Below are 18,619 nucleotides of genomic sequence, written 5' to 3' on the forward strand. Positions count from 1 at the left end.
CTGCGTCTTTGGATCTATGAACACAAAATGCTTGCATGTATTTTTTGCCAAATTTATCCATGTGGGTGTCTATATTGCATGCTTCCTGATCCCTGGTATCGAACAAGTTTGTGTCAGTTTCTACATGAAGTGTAAGTTCTCCGCGAGAGGAGAGAGGGAAAGGGCAGGTTATCAGTTTAAACCTGTACAGTATGTCTTTAGTTCCCCCCCCCCCCCGTCTCTTTTCCTCACTCAGCAGGCAAAGACTCTTCAGCTTCTCCTCTCACGTTTGATCTCAGTGTAAATTAAACCAGGGAAAATGAATTTGAGGCAAACAGTGCAAGAGAATTGACAGGCTTTATCAGATACCATCGGCTGCAAATCTCCAACATGACCAAGTAAATGGCCTTTCATAAATTATGAAGGATGTATTATCACACAAATGGAATGGATGACAACAGTTGAAATTAAAAACCAGGACCATCAAAGAAGTCCTTCAGCTCTGACTGGCAATTATCCAGAAATAATAAATTACATTTTTTTTTGGAGAATAAAACCCTCGTGCGGACATGCTTGGGTACTTCTAGAAGTATTCCATAGCAAGAACCAAATGTAATTTCCAGGCGTCTGGGGATTTGAGAGAGGGATTGTGTTCAGTAATGGCCTTATTGTAATAATGTGAAGACTTTTTGATTGTCGTATATTTTTTGCTATTAGAGATACCTATTGTGGTCATGAAGTAGATAAGATTTAGATTTTTTTGACAGTTTATAGACTAGTGGTGTTGGGATGGATTGTCCGTAGGTTTTTTTCCATCAAAATGACGGAGGTAAATATTACCTTGACTGGATCAGCTTTTTTTTCCTAGAGGTCTGCTCATGACTTAAAGAACCTGGGACTCTGGGGCTGTGGACCCTGTACTCTGTCCTCATGTCTATCAATCAATCAACCAATCGATCAATCAATCAACCAGTCAATCAATCAAGGTTTATGTATCAATGCACGAACAGTACAGCAGGCAGCGGTGTTGTTGGCAATGAAATGCTTTGTCCGTGAGCTCGTTAAGAGGGATAGGAGAGTAGAAGGGTGGGAATTTATAGGGATTAGATCAAAATTAGGATACAATAAATTAAACAATTGCAATTTACAATACGAGTTACGGATTGTGCGACAGTAACACAAGGACAGGAGGTATTTAGCGCTCTTCGTATGTGTCCTGAGAGTGCAAGAGGCAGGAGGGCGCCGGTGCCCCCTGTCAGCTCAAGGAGGTTTTCTGCTCTCTGTGCTCCTGCCGTTTATCAGCACTTCGCAGTGACAGAGGCTGCTCCCCACTTCACCCTTCACCACTGTTGGGATAGACAGATTTGCATCCGAAAAGAAAGACAATCAAAGGATGGAAAGCAAAGTTTACTGAACTGCAAGCACAGGTGAGAAGGAAAGAATTCTGAGCCTCTCTCAGCCACATATGCAATGGAGGCTAAAATACGGTAAAAGAAATATTTGGGAATTTAAATCGAGGGACTTTGTATTCAAATTGGACAGTTTCACTAGTTTAGATTTAATATTGCTGTTCTTGGTCCACAAAAAGAGCAACCAGCTATATTCAGAGGCCCAAAGGAACGTCCTACCCTGACAGGCTAATTGAAGCTCTTTACTTTTGAATAAAGAATCAGAGGGCACAGCCAAAGGCATTTAAAACTGAGAACAGGAGGCAGGTTTTACACGGAGGGTGGCGGGGTCTGGAACAATCTACCCAAGTGTGTCATCAAAGCCGATACCATTGCTTCTGTCAAGGAACAGCTGGATGAGATGCCCTGAACAGCTAGCTACTAGCCACCAAACAAGCTACATGTTTATTCTGGAGCTTTGTGTTCCAGTCTAGAGAGCGAGTCCATACAGGGATGGTGGCATCCTACAATTTTGGAGACGATATGCGCAACTCTTTGTAGCCGCTGAGTAGAGGTGTTGTGAAACCACACAGCTCAAACCACTCTCAATGGCAAATCTGTAAAAAAGGGTCATTGCTTCCTGTGACACTCCAAATGTCTTTAACTGCTTCAGCTTTCTTGACCATAATGGATGCGTTGACCTTGCAACTAAACAAGCAGAATGAGTCAAATGGCCTCTTGTCTTTTATTGCCCTTTTTTATTATCTTGTGTTCTTATGTCTTACTCTGCCTAGAGGCAGGTGGTAACACCTTGCAAGACTGCACTGCTCTAACTCGAGTAGGAAGGATAAAAAGTAATTAAAGCTGACACCTACCCAAGAGTTGCCAGTTTATCTCAGGTGTGTGAGAGTTCTGTTACTGTCGGTACCAGCCATCCTCACATTTCCTGAGAACCGAAAGGCTTATTGTTCCTCTCCAGTCTTCTCTTTTAAAGAAAGCGAAGGGAAAAGTTGTGAGGGTGGGCAACGGGGGGGTTGGGGGAATGAAAAAGCAGAAAAAGTAAAGAGAAAACGAGAAAAAAAAAAAGAAATCCCAGCAGAATACTAGAGGAGCTGCTGTTCTTTCAGAGCATCTTTGTGTCATTATCAATACTGTTCCTGTCATGCAGGAGATGTGCCAACACAGACACTTTATGCTTAGGGCAGAGCTGTCATGGTGCCTTATCACTGACAGCACACATTGTCTTGGCTGGAACCTATAGAAAGGTAATAATTTCGCAAATCAACTGGTAGGTCTTCCTGCATGGGAATGGGGATAGGCTTTTGTAGGCACTAGGTATTTCGTTTTTGGGGAAAGCAGGAAGGGGTGGGATGACCGAAAGAAAAAGCTCTGCAGGCCTTTCCAGCTGGAAGGGTACACAGGATTAAGGACATCTGGAAAATCAGAAACTCCATTAGATGCGGTCTTATCTGTCCTCCTATTGTGTTTCTGTCACACTGAGCTTTTATCAGGGCAGCGCCTGAGAAAAATCGAAGCCTTTCCTTCATGACATTTAAAAAGATGGTAAAATGGAGAAATACTGCTTACGTTGGCATTGACATTTGCACCTGAGATTGAACAACACGTCCGCAGAGAGCTGGGCAGCTCTATGTCCTGGAGGACGACAGTAGGAGGGGGAGCTGTGTGGGACCAGTTTTTCATCCAGTCCCTCCTGTTCTTGTCCACTCGAGTGAACCAGTTTTTCGCCAAATTGAACAAATGCAACAAATGTTTCCTGATTATTAAGCACATGGCAATTTAATAAAACCCCCTAAACTAAATCTGCAGGACTGCAGCCCTTGAGGACCTGCTAGACCAACCATCAGTATTAGTCACAGGATGAGAGCAATTTCTTTCAATGGTTTCCTGCAAAGTGAAACACAGTGAAGTATAGCGAATGCAGCACTCGTGATGGAAGGAGTGTTTACAGTATGAGCCACACGCACAGAAGATGGCAGATCTGCTGGAGCCTCCTTTGTGCTGACCTGAGCCTTCCCATCTGCTGCCTGCTCGAGCTCAGCCAAGGGGAGATTTCAAAGCTGTGAGATCCTGCAGGAGTCACAGGTGGTGGGAGGTCACAGTTTATAACAGGAAGACCCACTCTGGTTAGAACTAAAGACTGCTTCTTCTTGGTGTACGAGCTGGACGCAAACCCAGAGCTTGAGACTGAAGAAAAGGCAAAGGATTTTATCGTCTTCTCTCCACACCTCCTACACTATTTCTGGCTGCATTGAGTGGATTTCTTAGTGTCAGACAGAACAGGGGAAAATTCTATTCTTGTTTTTGCGGCAGCCTGAGAGTATTCCATAGTGAATTTTCTTTTGGTTGTTTTCAGCAAAATCGCCGCTGCATCTCCTTTGTTTCGGAATTTTCATAGATGGGTTTAGTTTGAAGCTTGCGACTTCAAAACCTGCGTCCGTCAGAGCATTGTGGTTGAGACACACTAATGGAAAAAGGCCTTGTTTTGAAAAAAATGCAGGAAGCCAGCAAGGATCCAGTGTTATACCCCCCTTCCCACCAAACTTGATCTACAGATCTGTCCATGGGAAACATTCAGTTTGCACCTTCTTGTGCTGTTGGATAAATCGTGGCTCATACTGTATGTGAAAGCAGCTCATTCCAAGAAGCACCAATGCTCCACTATGAAGTTATTGGAGAAGACACAGGAATTCAAATCCAATTTGGTCCAGCTTGGCGATAATGTGCTTGAGGCACAGCCGGGAGCAAGCGCAAAATGACGTTTGTGTACTGTGGAAGCACATGGAAGCCAGGCAATGTCAATGCATGTGACATTTCTTTCTGACAAGGTGAAGTGCGCTTGTCATGTAAACTAGAACCCTTGTTGGTTGTTAAAGGAGGGCCAGAGCTTTGAGGTCTTTGAGGTTATGACATTTGACTCGATGTCAGGTCGGGAGCTAGAATAAACGATGAACTCTCTTTGATCGTGGCCCTGGATCATATCTATGTCTATAGGCATGACGTCATGACTCATGATTTATTCGTTGATCATTTCATATATAACACAATACTGTATGGAGCATTTTTTTATTTCCAAATACAAAAAATATATATATTTTTCATTTGAAGTAGATTGTTTTCCTTATGATGCATGCAGCACTTACAAGATTCTTGAATTCTTTTATTTTCTGCTAATTGATAGGATGACTTTTCTCTGTCATCACAAAGGCAAATGAAAAGGAATGAGGAATGAGGACCAGACCTCTTTCCCAGTCTCATTTAACATTCCAGCAGTTCCTTATATAACTTTGCACTCTTACAGTGCATTACCGAGACAATTTTGGCACTGTTCATTTGGCAGCCGAAAGCAGGAATGAAGTGAAGTCTAAAAGCCTAAAAGAATGTACGATAAATTCAATGATGTACACTTAAAGACACAACTGGAGAGCCTCCTTGCAGAATTTATGCATTGAAACAAACCAACAAAAAAGCTCCACCTCAACACCCCCCTCTGTTGTTCATCTAATTTCCCAAGACCATCAAAGGGGACGTAATGTATTTGCACACTGGACATCACATTATGGCAGTGGGAGATTTCTGTCAGTACTTTTCTGTCAAGGCGAAGAAGTCAAGTTGTCATTTGTCCCAGCTGGAGTGAACTTTGCCGGGTTGCAGCTTGCATTACCTTACTGTTTCTTCTCAATGAGAGGATGTCCCTGCTGCTGTGAAGAGATCGAATCCTGTATTTCAACTGAACAAGGAAAACTTTTGTAATTTTTGTTTTTAATCACTCACACTACACCCTTTTCTAGGAAATTTTAAACAGGGTTGGTTAATCTGATTGTGATGTCTCACAAAAAAAATCAATCTCGAGAGAATAATAAATATGCAAATATGCACCTGACAACATAATTATGCCAGGTCTATTAGGGGCAACATCGACAATTAATGGGAGTTCTAAACAGCCTGGTTTAGATCAAATGTTCAAATGATTACAAACGTCAAACCCAGTCCAAAAAGTGAAATTGCACAGTGTAAAAGTTAGAACCTCCTGTTACAGTAATTATGAATCTGCAATCAAGCTCTGTTTATTTCTTACATTTGAACCTGCCTTCTGGACTGCAAATAAGCTGCAGGGAAAATTGGCAGAACCCTGAAGAGTTATTTATAATAGTCGAGGTCAAACACCTTTGCTGAGATCATCTCCAACGAGCTGGCTTTGTGGGAATGTGAGAAATGAAACCTGAGTTTAGCATATTTGCATCCTCTGCATAAGGGTAATTCATTTATCCATCCATAAGCTTTCAGTAGTGCAGACTTGAATTGATTTAGATTTTTACTAAATTCAAAAGGGGGTCCATGTTTCCAGCTCAGGCTGTGTTTTTGAAGGATTTTGAAGTGATGATATACTGAGCATTTGTGAACATATGAGGTCACAAATGAAAGGTAGCCATTTGGTCCATCTAGTCTGTTTGGTGGTTCGTAGTTAATTGATCCAGGGATCAGGGAAGAAGCCAGGGAATGGGCTTCAACAGTATATCTGGGTGTTCCATACTCCCACAGCCCTTTGTGTAAAGACATGCCTCCTGTTCTTGGTTTTAAATGCATTAGTGAAACCAGAAGGTGGAAAATGAAAGAAAGAATTTTAGATCCGAAACACCGTGGAAGTTTGACATTTTTGAGCTATTAAAAATTAAACATTTGCAGAGCATAAATGCGAAAGATGATTACTTGTTCAATAATACTCTGACGGAGCACAGCATTCACTTTAAAAAAAGAAAGCGGAAAAGTGATTCAAGTTTCCTCATTAAGTTTAAACAGACAGTTACTGTATGCCTGTTCTGCACCAAGTAAAGGCTTAAATTCTCAGTTGAAAATGGGTGTTTTAACAACTTCACATTTCAGAGAGTTCATCTTCCTTTTGTCTTGTGAGAGTACAGAGTAGAAAAGGCTAGAATGTTTGGTGATACATTTTTCTTTCAATTCTTAATTTCAACTGCACTTTAATTATTTTTCCTATGTCTGCATTGTAAGTTTGGTTCTTCTGCATCTGATAATTGCAGTTCCAGTCATTTGCCCCAGTCACTCATTTGAACCCAATTTTAGGGAGTGCTTTAGTGTGCTGCTATAATTTTTTTCATGAAAGAAATCAAGTTTTAGAAATTGGATGTACCACACCCCTCTGGAACATTCTATAATATGGTAGTGAATTGGGATATGAGGAAAAGAACTGTCTGGGACTTAGTGTTGACCTACAAGGTTTAAAAAGTATGGATCCAGATTTTTCTTTCTGAGCTTGTAGCGGTATGGACTTGAATTAAGTAGCATCTTCACACAGCAAATGTTTAACTGCGATTGATTTTTGTGCAAGCAGCTACAGACGTGAAAGAAAGAGAAATCCTCAATTTGCCACTGTTTGTGTAGCATAACCTCTCCTTCCTTTAAGCCAACTTTAATGATATTGAAATGTATTGCAAACAATTTGTCAAAATGTTAAGACTACAGCGTTAGCATTCTCAACAGAATATTGAGACGGACGAATGTCCAGGTGCTTTGTTCTATCTGAAACAGGCTGCTGTGTGAGCTCAAAGAGCCAGGCTCTGACAGATGAGCTCTCAGGCACGCTGCACATCTTCCACTGCGGAGAGCTACTGGGCACCTGGGAGGGCGCTGACATATGGCCGATACTGAAGCGTGGTCTTGCTCCCTGATGCCCAGAGTCAAACCGCAAAGCTGTAGCTAATAGGATTAAATAGGCCGTGAGAGAGCGGCACTACAGAGGACCTCACCAAAACAGGCAGGAGGAATTCTTCAGCATGTGAGGTTCCTCCTGTGGACAGTTAAGAATTTTATCAGATATTTTTCTTTTTAATAATTGGTGTCAGGATGGCGATTTTGCATGCAGGGTTTCACATCACTGCACCATGTCTGTGACTGAGCTATGCAGTTATTTTACATAGCTCTTTGTAAAGCCTTGGAAATCCGTACAACTTCTGCCAGTATGACCCCTCCCCACACATACACAGACACACCATTTGTTTTAGGCCTAAGGAAATTTCCTTTCCACTGACCTTTCAGTGTTTCCTTCTCATGGTTCAGTTGCACTGCACAGAATTCCAGGGTGCAACACAGCAGCATCTTGCATGGAGATTTAATTGTGAAAGCGATGGAGCAGCTCAGACACTTCCTGCACTGTGACAGGAAGGGTTTGTTTTTTTGAACCGCCAGGTAGCAAACACTGCTCAGTGGAACCTTGATCAGTGAAGGCTGAAATTCTGCAAGGTAAGGGTCTTTTCTTACTAGGATAACAAATCAGCATGACAGCACTGGAAAAAAACGGGACCCATCATAAAAACAGTGATCATTCTGGACAATGACTGTTTGATCAATCGAACCAATTAATGTTCTGAGCAAGTTAGTTGAGCTGCATTTGTTCACTGCTCCATTGCACTCAAATGAAAGATTCATGAAGAACACTCTAATAACTTATGCATTTTGCCCAGAGGCGTTCAGGAAATGCAGTTCACATAAGCTAAAGAATCAAGTCCTGTTAGTGATTCTTTTGTGCGCAGTGTGACACAGGGATTACCACTGTTCTAAAACCAGCGATGAGAATATCATGTATTTACAGTTTATTTAATTGCACTACCTTTTTAATTAGCCGTGGAAATACGATGAGCTTTATTACTTTGTTTAGTTGATGTGCAGTATCGAATCAGAAGCTGCTGAAGGATTGGTTATCAAAAGATTTCAAATTGCTGTGCACATATGCTCCCAAACAGCACTAAGAGCGAGCAACACGTTCAGTTTTTGGGTTAATCTTTTTTTCGTTTCATCCAACTGATGAAGTTTGATGTTGAAAGGTTTCCTGCATTTTTTGTCGGAAGACCTTTAATCCTTTTGGTAATGAATTTCAAATTATTCAAAAATGATGGAATTTGAAGTTATCAATCCTAGCCATGTAGTGAGAAGAGAAGACACAAATTAATGATTAAAGCATGAAAGCTCAGACTTGTGTGAGAGTGCTGACAGAATGAAATTTAAAAAATAATGGCTTTGCAGATCAGAGAAAGTGCTTAAAGTACTCAGTCAGACTCTCTGTTCTTCTGTTGGAATTCATTTTGAATTGGGTAAGTTATTGAAAAGGTCTTAAAGGTGGTCGCTGTTAAACCACTGCTGTAGGATGATCCAGGACATCTTCCAAACAGTGTCTTTAATTAATAACACAGCAAGACAGTGCAGGAGGAAATTTCTCTCTGAAACATCTTGAAAAACACAGCAAGGCTCATCCTATTTCTTAAAATAACATACAACGAGGCATGGCATTTGAAAAGGTAAAGTATTTGTAAGGATTTATTGCTCCTTCCAACGATGCACTCATGAATTACAATAAACAATCCCAATAAGCTGGAGTAATGAACACCAAATCTTATTGCTGTGTCAAACATTGGATCATTTATTTTCTGTTTAGTTTAATAAAGCACATCTGTCACGGTTCTACACCATTTAACTAATCCTTATGATAAATTAGCATTTGGAAAGATTAACAGTACATTTTTTTTCCCCCCAAAGTTAGCATCACTGTAAGCCTGCGCTCGTGTCATCTTCCCAGTTCATCAACAAGGCTTTATCACAGTACAGCGGCTTGACTTGAGAATGTGTGCAATCATTCTGGCACTGCGTCCAGCTGCGCTCCACCGCCCAGAGAATCTGGTTGGATTGTAATTTTGACTTCATCTTTAGCAGCAGCCCATGGAGTCGGGTTTACCTGTCAAGCTAGACACCGGTGGATGTCTAGTGCTGCCCCCACCTGGGCAATGCTGGAAGTTATTCCACCCCTAGCAGCCCCACAACATCTCAGATCAGGTTGGGACAGTGAGAAACGGCTTTAACAATGAAGTGGTCACTCTTCTGTGTAACCCAGAGGCAGTAAAGGTTATTTAAGATGACCAGGGCACCACCCCTGAGAGCTGTTTGACAACTCGAGTAGTTGGTCATCTTGTTTAGCTGATCATCTGTTCTCCATCCAAATATATCCTTTCCTCCTGACACAAAAGTGTTGGTCACTACTGCATTGCATGCATAAAAAGCACTCAGCAATTTGCATGCTTCAGAGTTAGGTCTGAGAGACTGCCTCTCTTCCTTAAGAAATGAGATTGTCTGATGTCATTCTGAGCTGACTGTGAATCCTTCTTGAACTTTATTTTAGTACATTCGACTGCTGTGTTAATTTAATGGATACATTAACTATTTATCTGTCCATGTAACAGAAGAACATTAGGTTTAACATGTAAGCCTGGCATCTGTTGCTGAGTTTTATTGTTTGTCAATATACACCTTATACACCTGCAGCTCCAGACAGAGACCTGCCCTGAATTTGTTATCACTATGCTGTGAAAACCGAGACAGCCTTACTTTGTAGCTTAGATGTAGAGACAAAAACATGTCTGAAATCCTTTGAGAGGAAATTAGAGACAACAGTGTAAGAGCATGCTCTGAAACTAGTAGTAAAGAGCTCAGGAGCAGGGGAAGGTCAGTGCTTTCAGGAGGCTGAGTGAGCCCTGGAGTGCAGTGGCCTGTTAGCTCAGAGAGATGGACAGATGCCTGACCGTGTAAGACTCTAAAGGTCTTGCAGTCAATCTTCAGAGCTACGGGCAAACTGTGTTGTCTAGACAGGACCACTGCCTCATGGTGACAGAACCTTTGTATCAGTCAAACCCCACATCTCCCCAGCACCCTGTACACAGCTGTGTCCTAGAGTGATCAATGCATGTGTTTTTCGCAGTGCCCCTGAACTATGAAAAACACAATTAAAACGAGCCAGAGAACAGCTGGCTCATTCATAACAAGTGTTTGGTGTTTCAAAGGACTCGATTCTTTTTTCATCTGCACCCTTACAGAGACTTGCTAATTGTTGAGGCATTATTATGTAACAATGTGACAGTTACTATTTGTTACGTATCAGACTCAGAAGGTTAGCAGCAATGATTACAACCCTGGCGGCTTCACATCAATGATGTGTTTCTTGTCAGGTGGAAAAAAAAAACAAAGCTTAGTAGGCCTGCTTCCATTAATTTTCTATTACATGTTTGTGTAAATTATTGCTGCGGTTTGGATCAGATTAACCCCAAACACACAACCACTATTAAAAGAGCAAATGTGTATTTTTCATTTGAAATCATTTATTAATTTGTCTCCACAATATCATTTAGCTGTGCAATTATCCATTTCACACCAACACTAGCTGTCAGTCTTTCTAGGCGAGGTACGATACCTTCTGTGGTGAACCAAACGTATGCGGAACTTTGCGGAAGCAAGTTGTGGGTCGAAAGAGAATGGTTATTTTTAGTTTAATGACCATAGGAATAGCCTGAGGATATGTGATCGTATTTGATCCTTCAATTTGCAGTCCTTGAGGCTTCAGTAGGAAGAACCAGACATCTTTTTCTTCCTTCCCCTAGTTCCCAGGACATCCAGGAGATGAATCCTGAATCACTACCCATTGGGACATGCCTGGAAATTCAGCATTCAGCCAGTTGTCCTCTGATGACTTGGGAATCCCAGTCACAGTCAGCACCTACCTGATATATAACTACCCCAGACACATAGAAGATTTGTGGATTACAGGGAACTAAGTCTATCCTGTCTCCAAAAATCAAGCAATATCTTAATAGTGTGTCCAAAGAAGCATATTATACACATTCACATCCAAAAATAAGTAAATTACCAAAAATATGAATAATCCACCAGATACTGTAGCTCAAGAGGCGGGCAAGAGCGTTTTCAGTTTCAGCAGAATCCCCGCACACTTCGTCACAAGACTTGACATGTCCTCTCCTCGGAATGAAATGATGCTGGTTCCCATGAATGACTCTGGTCCCTGAGTCATTCATGGGAAACACTCAGGTCAAACAGATGTTAATCTGAAAACTGTCACCAACACCGCGAGAAGTTTGAGTCATGACCAGGTGTCAGGAGAATGAGAGTATTCTGGTCACTTGTTGCGGTTTGCACCGTGAAACAGGAAGAAGAGCCACGCGTTCTGCATTTCTGCAAGAGCCATTGAACAGCAATAGTAGCAAAGCATCACGGAGCACATACCACCCCTATCTTTCTGAGCACTGTGTGGGCTACAATGTGGGCTTGGGCATGAGCTGTTGCCCCACCGGTGGTTTGGCTTGATAAAGGAAGCTCTTGGAGGCTGAAACTTCAGCGATGACGAGCTTCAAGTGGCCGTGCAGGAATAGCTCAGGGACCGAACAATATCCTGTCATCATGAGACTTCCATCACCTGGTGAAGGAATACTAAAGGGGACTCCCTAAACAAAAAAGATATCACTCTTCTCCACCTGTAAAGCTACTGATTTGACAATTCACAAGTGCACTTTACTTATTGACTTATCCTATATACTGTAGATCACTTACTAAATATATTCTGTGAACTCATGTTTGGCTTTTTAATTTTTGAAGTCTGAAAGATCAGTTCAGGCGCACTGAGAGCTATAGCAAGCAAGCCTCAGTGTGGGGCTAAACAAGCCATCTCTACCAGTTCATCAGTCTCTGTACAGTTCTGGGGCTCTGGGGACAAGACTATTTAATTTATTTGCATATGCTTACAAAGTGAATGATGAGCAGAGGCTCAACAGTTAAAGAATATCAGTGGTTTTTCTTAAAATAGCCACATGCATAACATGGCCAAAGAAAGGATCATGCATGCTGTTTCTTTGTGCTTCCCCTACGCTGTGTTTGAGAAAGCTGTAACACCAGGCTGAGTGTGCAGTACTGATGAAATCACTGCAGTCTCAGGTGAACAGGTAGACTGTGAGGATGAAGGCTAAATCTCTTCAGCAACGGCAACCCAATGATTGCAAGAAACACCCTGAAGATCTGTAGCGATGGGTCATACCCAATACGCACTGTCCAAAAGCCTTATTTGTTAGCCAGCAGACAAAGTGTTGCTTCTCTGATTTTTAAAACCTGCGTATCATTTTTGTTCCATTGCTGTTGAAAGACTGTAGATTCCTACTGACTGTCTGGTTGTAAAGAGCACTGAGCTGTGCAGCTGTTCAAACATGTATGCATATAAACCTGTCAGAACAGGTAAGTGGTCCAACTTCTCCAATTGTAGCTGTGGAATGAGAATACTGTTTTATTTAACCCCACCCACACACACACATTCTGCTGAGATATATTGCATCGAATTTGAGAAATAAAAAAGCTAATACATTTAATACTGGTGAAATCATACAGCATATCAGGGAATGACTTTGCCTTGGGATTGCATTGGATTTTGAGATCTCTGCCATGCAGTAACCACTGTAATTTACTCGTCATAATGTTGAATGTACAAGTTGCTCACATTGCACTTGAGATGCCTCCCTGTTTCAGAAGCAGCTGAGTCTGGACGTTCCCACAAAGTAGGCTATGGCTGTATAATTCCAGAGTCAATAGCTCATTCGTCAGGAACATTCGCCCTCCATTGGGAAGATAATACGCTTTACATTGGATACATGGCACAGAGACAGATCAGCCTTGACAGATAAAAAATATATCTTCACAATAATTTCATCTTTATTGAGCATGGTGTGCCCTTAGGGTCTTATTACACCTGTCAGGTCCTCCACAAATGCAGTTCATAAATAATTTTCAGACACTCCGTAATCAGATCTTAAGAAATACTAAAATAAACGGATTCCAGGCTCAGAGAATTTGGAACTTCTACTCTCTCGCTTTTTTTATCTGTAAAGCTGCAAAGTTTCCTGCCAGATTTTTTCCATCTTGGAGGTTGGAATTATGTAATTATTGCTCAGCTGCTGTTACTGTCGAACCAAAGTCTCCTGATCCCCATTTTCTTTGATCGTACCAGTGAATTCTCGAGTAGCAGACCCTCCCTACCAGTAATTCAAATGGCGGGAGACTGCTAGATGCTAATATTGAATTCTTTCATGTTTAACAGAACAAATGTAACACTACCCTTTTGCATTAATATATAAGATATTTGTGTCTGTCTGAGTCCATGCATGTGTGTGTTTGGGATTGAATGTAATTGACAAAGGTATATATCAGCAGACATCTGTATAAGTTACTGTATGGCATTTATGTCTTTCTTGATTAAAATAACGGATTTTGACAGCTTTGTAACATAAATAAATTTGTATCCACTAGCCTACAGAAAAGGATCATATTTCTGGATTTTTTTAACTGCCGCCTTTGAAGGTGATAATAACAATTGATTCATTCAAGTTGCTTGTGCTTAACAACCAGCCAAATGACCCAAAGAATCGAATCAAAACCAGCTTTAATAGATTGATTATTTTTTTGCGTCGGTCGTGCTGGGGTTTTTTTTTTCGGTCTCGATCTGCTTCTATTACCTAAGAGAACAGAACGGAGCTGTAAATTCATGAATCACTTCGAATTCTGTCACGTAATCAGGATGTGACTCCCAAAGGTACCGACAGAGACATGAAAGCCGAAAACCAGCGCAAACATTTTTAGCTGTGTGAAGGGATTCGTTTCCTTAACTACTGAGAACCCCGAACACATCAAAAAGACAACTAAAAACAGGCATCACACGTCCAACACATCCATAGACACCAACTGGACCGGGAGCTGTCTCTGGTGCTGAAACAGCTGTACTACCATAATGAAGAGAATACTAGCAGTGCTTCACTTTTTTACTACCGTACCTCAAACCTTATGCTGCAATATCGCTGACAGAGTCCAGATCTTCATTCAGGCGTTGCCTCTTGCTGATTCCAAGACGCATTTCAATTGAATGTTTCCTCTAGAGATCTAAAACGTTTCTCTTCCATTCCGTATGCTATACCGTACGTCCGAAAGGAGAAGACCACGTAACTGTAAGTTGACACTCCAAATATACACATACAAGTATTCACGAATTCAAAGATAACTATTTTGCCCATTTCTGGATAAACAGGAAGGACAGACTCAAAGGGCACTACACACATCTATAAGAAGACAAAGATGCACCCACTGTCTACAAAATGTATTAAAAATATGTATGAATCTCGCTTAAAAGAAACGAACACATTCAAATTAATCATTAAAACTTTACCGGATCCTCAGTTTGATTCTCCTTTTTATAGATCGATCGCTGTATACGAAAATAATTTCTGTTATTCTTAACGTTTGTTTTTTAATATAATTTTTGAGCAGATAGTGAGCATATGCTTAGAAAACATTAAAAATGATTCCTGAGCCTATAATTAGCTACAATATATCGCTGTACAAAATTCCGGGGTAAGTGATCACGGATAGATATTAAAATAAGCTAAGAAGGGTTAAAATGAGATATTCTACATTACCTTTATTTTAAGTGCTGTGAAACAGCCATTCTTAGCTCCTTTGTACTTTATGTATCGGGGCACATTATGGATAACCGTAACATTTTCGTAACGCAAAAAAAAAACCTACATACATTAAAACAAATATTGTTCCAAACTGCAGGACAGATGCATACAGTGGGGGGTCTCTCTTTCAAGGTGATTGTGATTTTGGTTTCCTACAAAGTGAAGCGCCGAGCACCAGCAGTTAAATTCAGGCCAGCGTACCACAGACAACAGACGCGCTGGCACCGGCGCGGAGTTCATTCTGTAGTTTGGCGGTCGCAGACAGGCACAGCGTGAATCAAGCAAGCCGCTTACCTTCCGCACCCCACTCCCGAAGATCCTCCGTGCTGCAGGGACTGTCGCCGGGTCGAGCGAGGGCTGCCTTGCAGCTCCCAGCTTAGACGCTTCTCTTACAGCGAGAGCTTCTCCTGTACCCACTCAGAGCTGCAGCCAGGAGCAGCGCAGGGTGCTGTAACGCGGCGCGAGCGAAGGACTGGCATCGGAGTTGGTTTTAGATGCATACAATGCTGAGATTCACGACGGGATTCAAATGCGCGTACTGTACTCTGCCCGCCGAGGCTTGCCTCTCACAGCAACTCGCTTCCCGGAAAGACGGGGAGCAAAGCAATGTACGCCCGAGCCGTGTCTCGCTTTCGGCTTCAGTTAATCATTGCACACGGCAGGCTGCGTGAGAACTGCAAACATTTCTGTCTCTTGGACGGGGTGCCTTGTCCTTGTCCAGTAGCTTCAGTGCAACCGAGCAATGCTTCGCCAGTCACCCTCCTCCTAGTTAAGAACAACGATAAAAAGATGCGTGTAAGAAATCACCACAGAAAGTGCCATAGCGGGACAAAGATGTATTCCGTATTGGGAAGGACGGTAAAAGATTTAAAAAAAATGCAAGTTAAGAAACAGGGGTGTTCAAAGAATTTAAACGCTACAACAGCCCAGCGTCTCCGATAAGGCTCTCACCAATTCGTGACATTAACCTTGAACTTTTGTAAGTCCAAACGTAGAGGACAGTGTATTTTTCGTTGATCAGAAGGCAGATCCAGGGGAAGACGTGCTCTGTCTTTCAGTGTGTGTTGTAAACCAAATGCATCTTCGGCGCCCGTTTTCTTTAATCCCAGAAGAAGGCGAAACCCATGTACAGTAGGCACCGAAGCCTATGCGCATCTGCTCGCAACGGTTCCGATGACGGTCCTCGTCATTCCTCGCTGAGGAGCGCAGATAGCAGGAAGGATGTGCAGCAATCCGTCGGAGCAGCCCTGGAAGGCGAGCGCGAGCCTAGCCGAAGAGCAGCTCAGCGCGCGCAAGTTCTCCTGGCACTCCCAGCCTCGCGCTCCTTTCCCCTCCTAATAACACTGTACCGCAGTCGCTGCGGGGCACTGCTCCCATCCCCAGGCGTACCTGTCACCCAGCTAGTTCAGAGCCATCCCATCAGATGCGTATTTGAGAATCTATCATCGGCGTATATTAAAACGCTGAATAATCGAACAGAGGGTTCGGTTTTTTTTTTAGCGAGAACGAAGGTCCAGTTTTGCGCGCTTGTACCCAGAGACGGCGGGAGAGAGAGAAATTATCTCGATGTGCAGAGGGAGGGGATGCCCTCGTATCTGCATATAAATCGGCACACTTTCAGTCACGTGTGCTGAAATTCTACTGTACTTTTGAAATGCGCTGGTTGATCCATATTTGTGCACAGAAAAAAAAAAAGAAAACTTGCCAGGAACTTAGTGTTTTTCTTCACAGTTTGTACGTGTTTAAAAAAAAACGAGCTGTTTTTTTTTTCCTGTGCCGTGTAGAGAACCACTGTGCAAATGTAGTAAGAACGACAATAATAAGCATGGTGAATATCGTACCTGCTGCAGCCTCTGCCTTAAGTGGCAATACTGTGTGTCTTAGAGTTCAGTCGTGGTTAATACTAATTACAGCCGTAAATGCATGGTGATTGAAAATAACTGAAAAATAATCATTTTTATTAACGCATGTTATCATATCACGTATGTCTTTATGAGCCAAGTATGAGTCATGGCATGTTTGTCAAAGCTAGCCACTAACAAAGCTGAATATGGATAGTGGCCATATCATAAACACCATACATGAGTATTTTAATTAAAGGTAGATACTGGGATTGGACTTGCCCGTGGAACTGCATGTCCATTTGTAAATTTACATGTACAATATAAATGATATTGGAATGTGCTCTGGCTCTTTGTATGCTTGAGCCATTTGCTTAATTCAAGCAGTTGTATATACAAAACAGGCTGCAGTACCCCCCCCCCCCCCCAAACACACACACACATTGTCTGAAATGCTTCCAGTTGGCCTTCTGAGGGGGGATGGAGTTATCTAAAAATTCTGAGATCCTGAAAGCACTTTACAGAAAATGTGCGGTCGTATTCTTGCTCGTGCTGTCAAGAGCCTGCAGTGGGAAAACTCTGATTGGCCTGGCACAAGCGCTGGCCACAGATCTGGAATGTTTCATGCTTTGAGACCAGAGCTGGAGAGAAACTTATCCAAACCCCCAAACCAATTAATAAGTAAGACAGTAATTGATTCCAAAGACTGTTTCTTTTGTATGAGCTCTGTTTAAGTGCATTCACTTTGTGTAAGCAGTAATTCACCATAGCATGTAATTCTTTTTTCCAATTAAAAACCAGCTAATTGAATGTAGCCTACATCACTTGGTACATTTCATTCATTCACTGGCAGTCTTTTGCTGCACAGGGCGACTGTCTTCCATAAACCTGTAGTTGGCCAATCTGCCTATAGGGGGCACTGCACTCTTTGGCAGGTGGAGCAGATGGTGTCTCCAGTGACATCTGGTCATGGCCTGTGGCGTTCAATCACACTGAGCTCTTTGAGATGCTCTTATTTTGCTTCTTTAATTCGATACCTTTAGGTCTCGCAGTGCTGGCCTCCTTCCCAGATCATCTTCCTTCATATGGTGTAGTCAAGAGCCTCCAAGTAGATAACCCTTTAACTGGAATCTTAGTCCAGATCCACCAGTCTCTAAAGAATGAAGACTTCTTGTCCACAATTCCTTTAACTCTTTACAGCTGTCATGCAATGTGATTCTCTTCGTCCCCCAGGATTCAGTGATCGACTGATTTCTTTCCAGTATTCCAGTATGCTGCCAGCTTCCATGCTTGCCTTAATATTGGTCAGCCAGATTCCCTTATCTTTAACAACAATTAATAACCTCAGACTGACCTACTTTTGAACCTTGTTAAATACTGAAATTAAACACAATACATTTAAAATAATAAAGCTGTAGAATGCACATGATGATGAAAATATTAAGAAATAATTAAAGAAGTATAAAATGCATTTTCTGTATTTAATTGAAAGACACATAAAAGTCTATCGTGGCTGGATGCTTGTGGATGCTCCTCATTTTATTGGGGGTATTGAAGAGTAGCTGGTTTGTCAATGGCGGTTGTGAAGGACACCCCAGCAGTATGAGGTCTTGCAGTGGTCACATGGTTACTTAGCAGAGAAGGAAGGTGAGAGAGGTAGAGGTAGGCCACTGCAACAGTTGAGGAGAACCCAGAGTAGGGCAGACTCTGAACAGAACGGATCTTGTCATCTCGGTACCTTAACAGAGTACAGAGTACAGAATTGGGTGTCTCCATTGGACCCTGGGCAAGAAGAGAATAGCAACTATCCCAGTGGGGTCACAGGTATTGGTAGGACAGATAACTACTTCAGGAAGGACCTGCTATTCCAAATCTATAGCGTTTTGCCTTCAAGCCACTATAGTGTCATCTAACTGACAAGTTTGGGCTGGAAACCAAGGGTCAGAATCAGACTGACCAGTCTGAGGAGCATATGGTTAAGGTACACCACCATTCCATTGTGTATTCACTGATGTGGCACTAAACCCTGAATAAAATTTATTTT

At 42.1% G+C, this 18,619-nt stretch overlaps 1 protein-coding gene across 1 annotated transcript in view; it reads right to left on the reverse strand.

The window, feature by feature from the left end:
- The window catches only part of LOC148838712 (leucine-rich repeat and fibronectin type III domain-containing protein 1-like protein), an 84,829-nt gene extending 68,521 nt beyond the window's left edge, over window positions 1-16,308 (reverse strand). The window contains exon 1 of the mRNA XM_088910330.1: window positions 15,029-16,308. The gene's annotated coding sequence lies outside the window, so the exon portion shown is untranslated. The remainder of the gene's footprint in view (window positions 1-15,028) is intronic.
- Window positions 16,309-18,619: the final 2,311 nt, after the last annotated feature.

The sequence above is a fragment of the Atractosteus spatula genome, chromosome 3 (genome assembly GCF_055471065.1).
Source record: "Atractosteus spatula isolate fAtrSpa1 chromosome 3, fAtrSpa1.hap1, whole genome shotgun sequence".
Classification (NCBI taxonomy): domain Eukaryota; kingdom Metazoa; phylum Chordata; class Actinopteri; order Semionotiformes; family Lepisosteidae; genus Atractosteus; species Atractosteus spatula.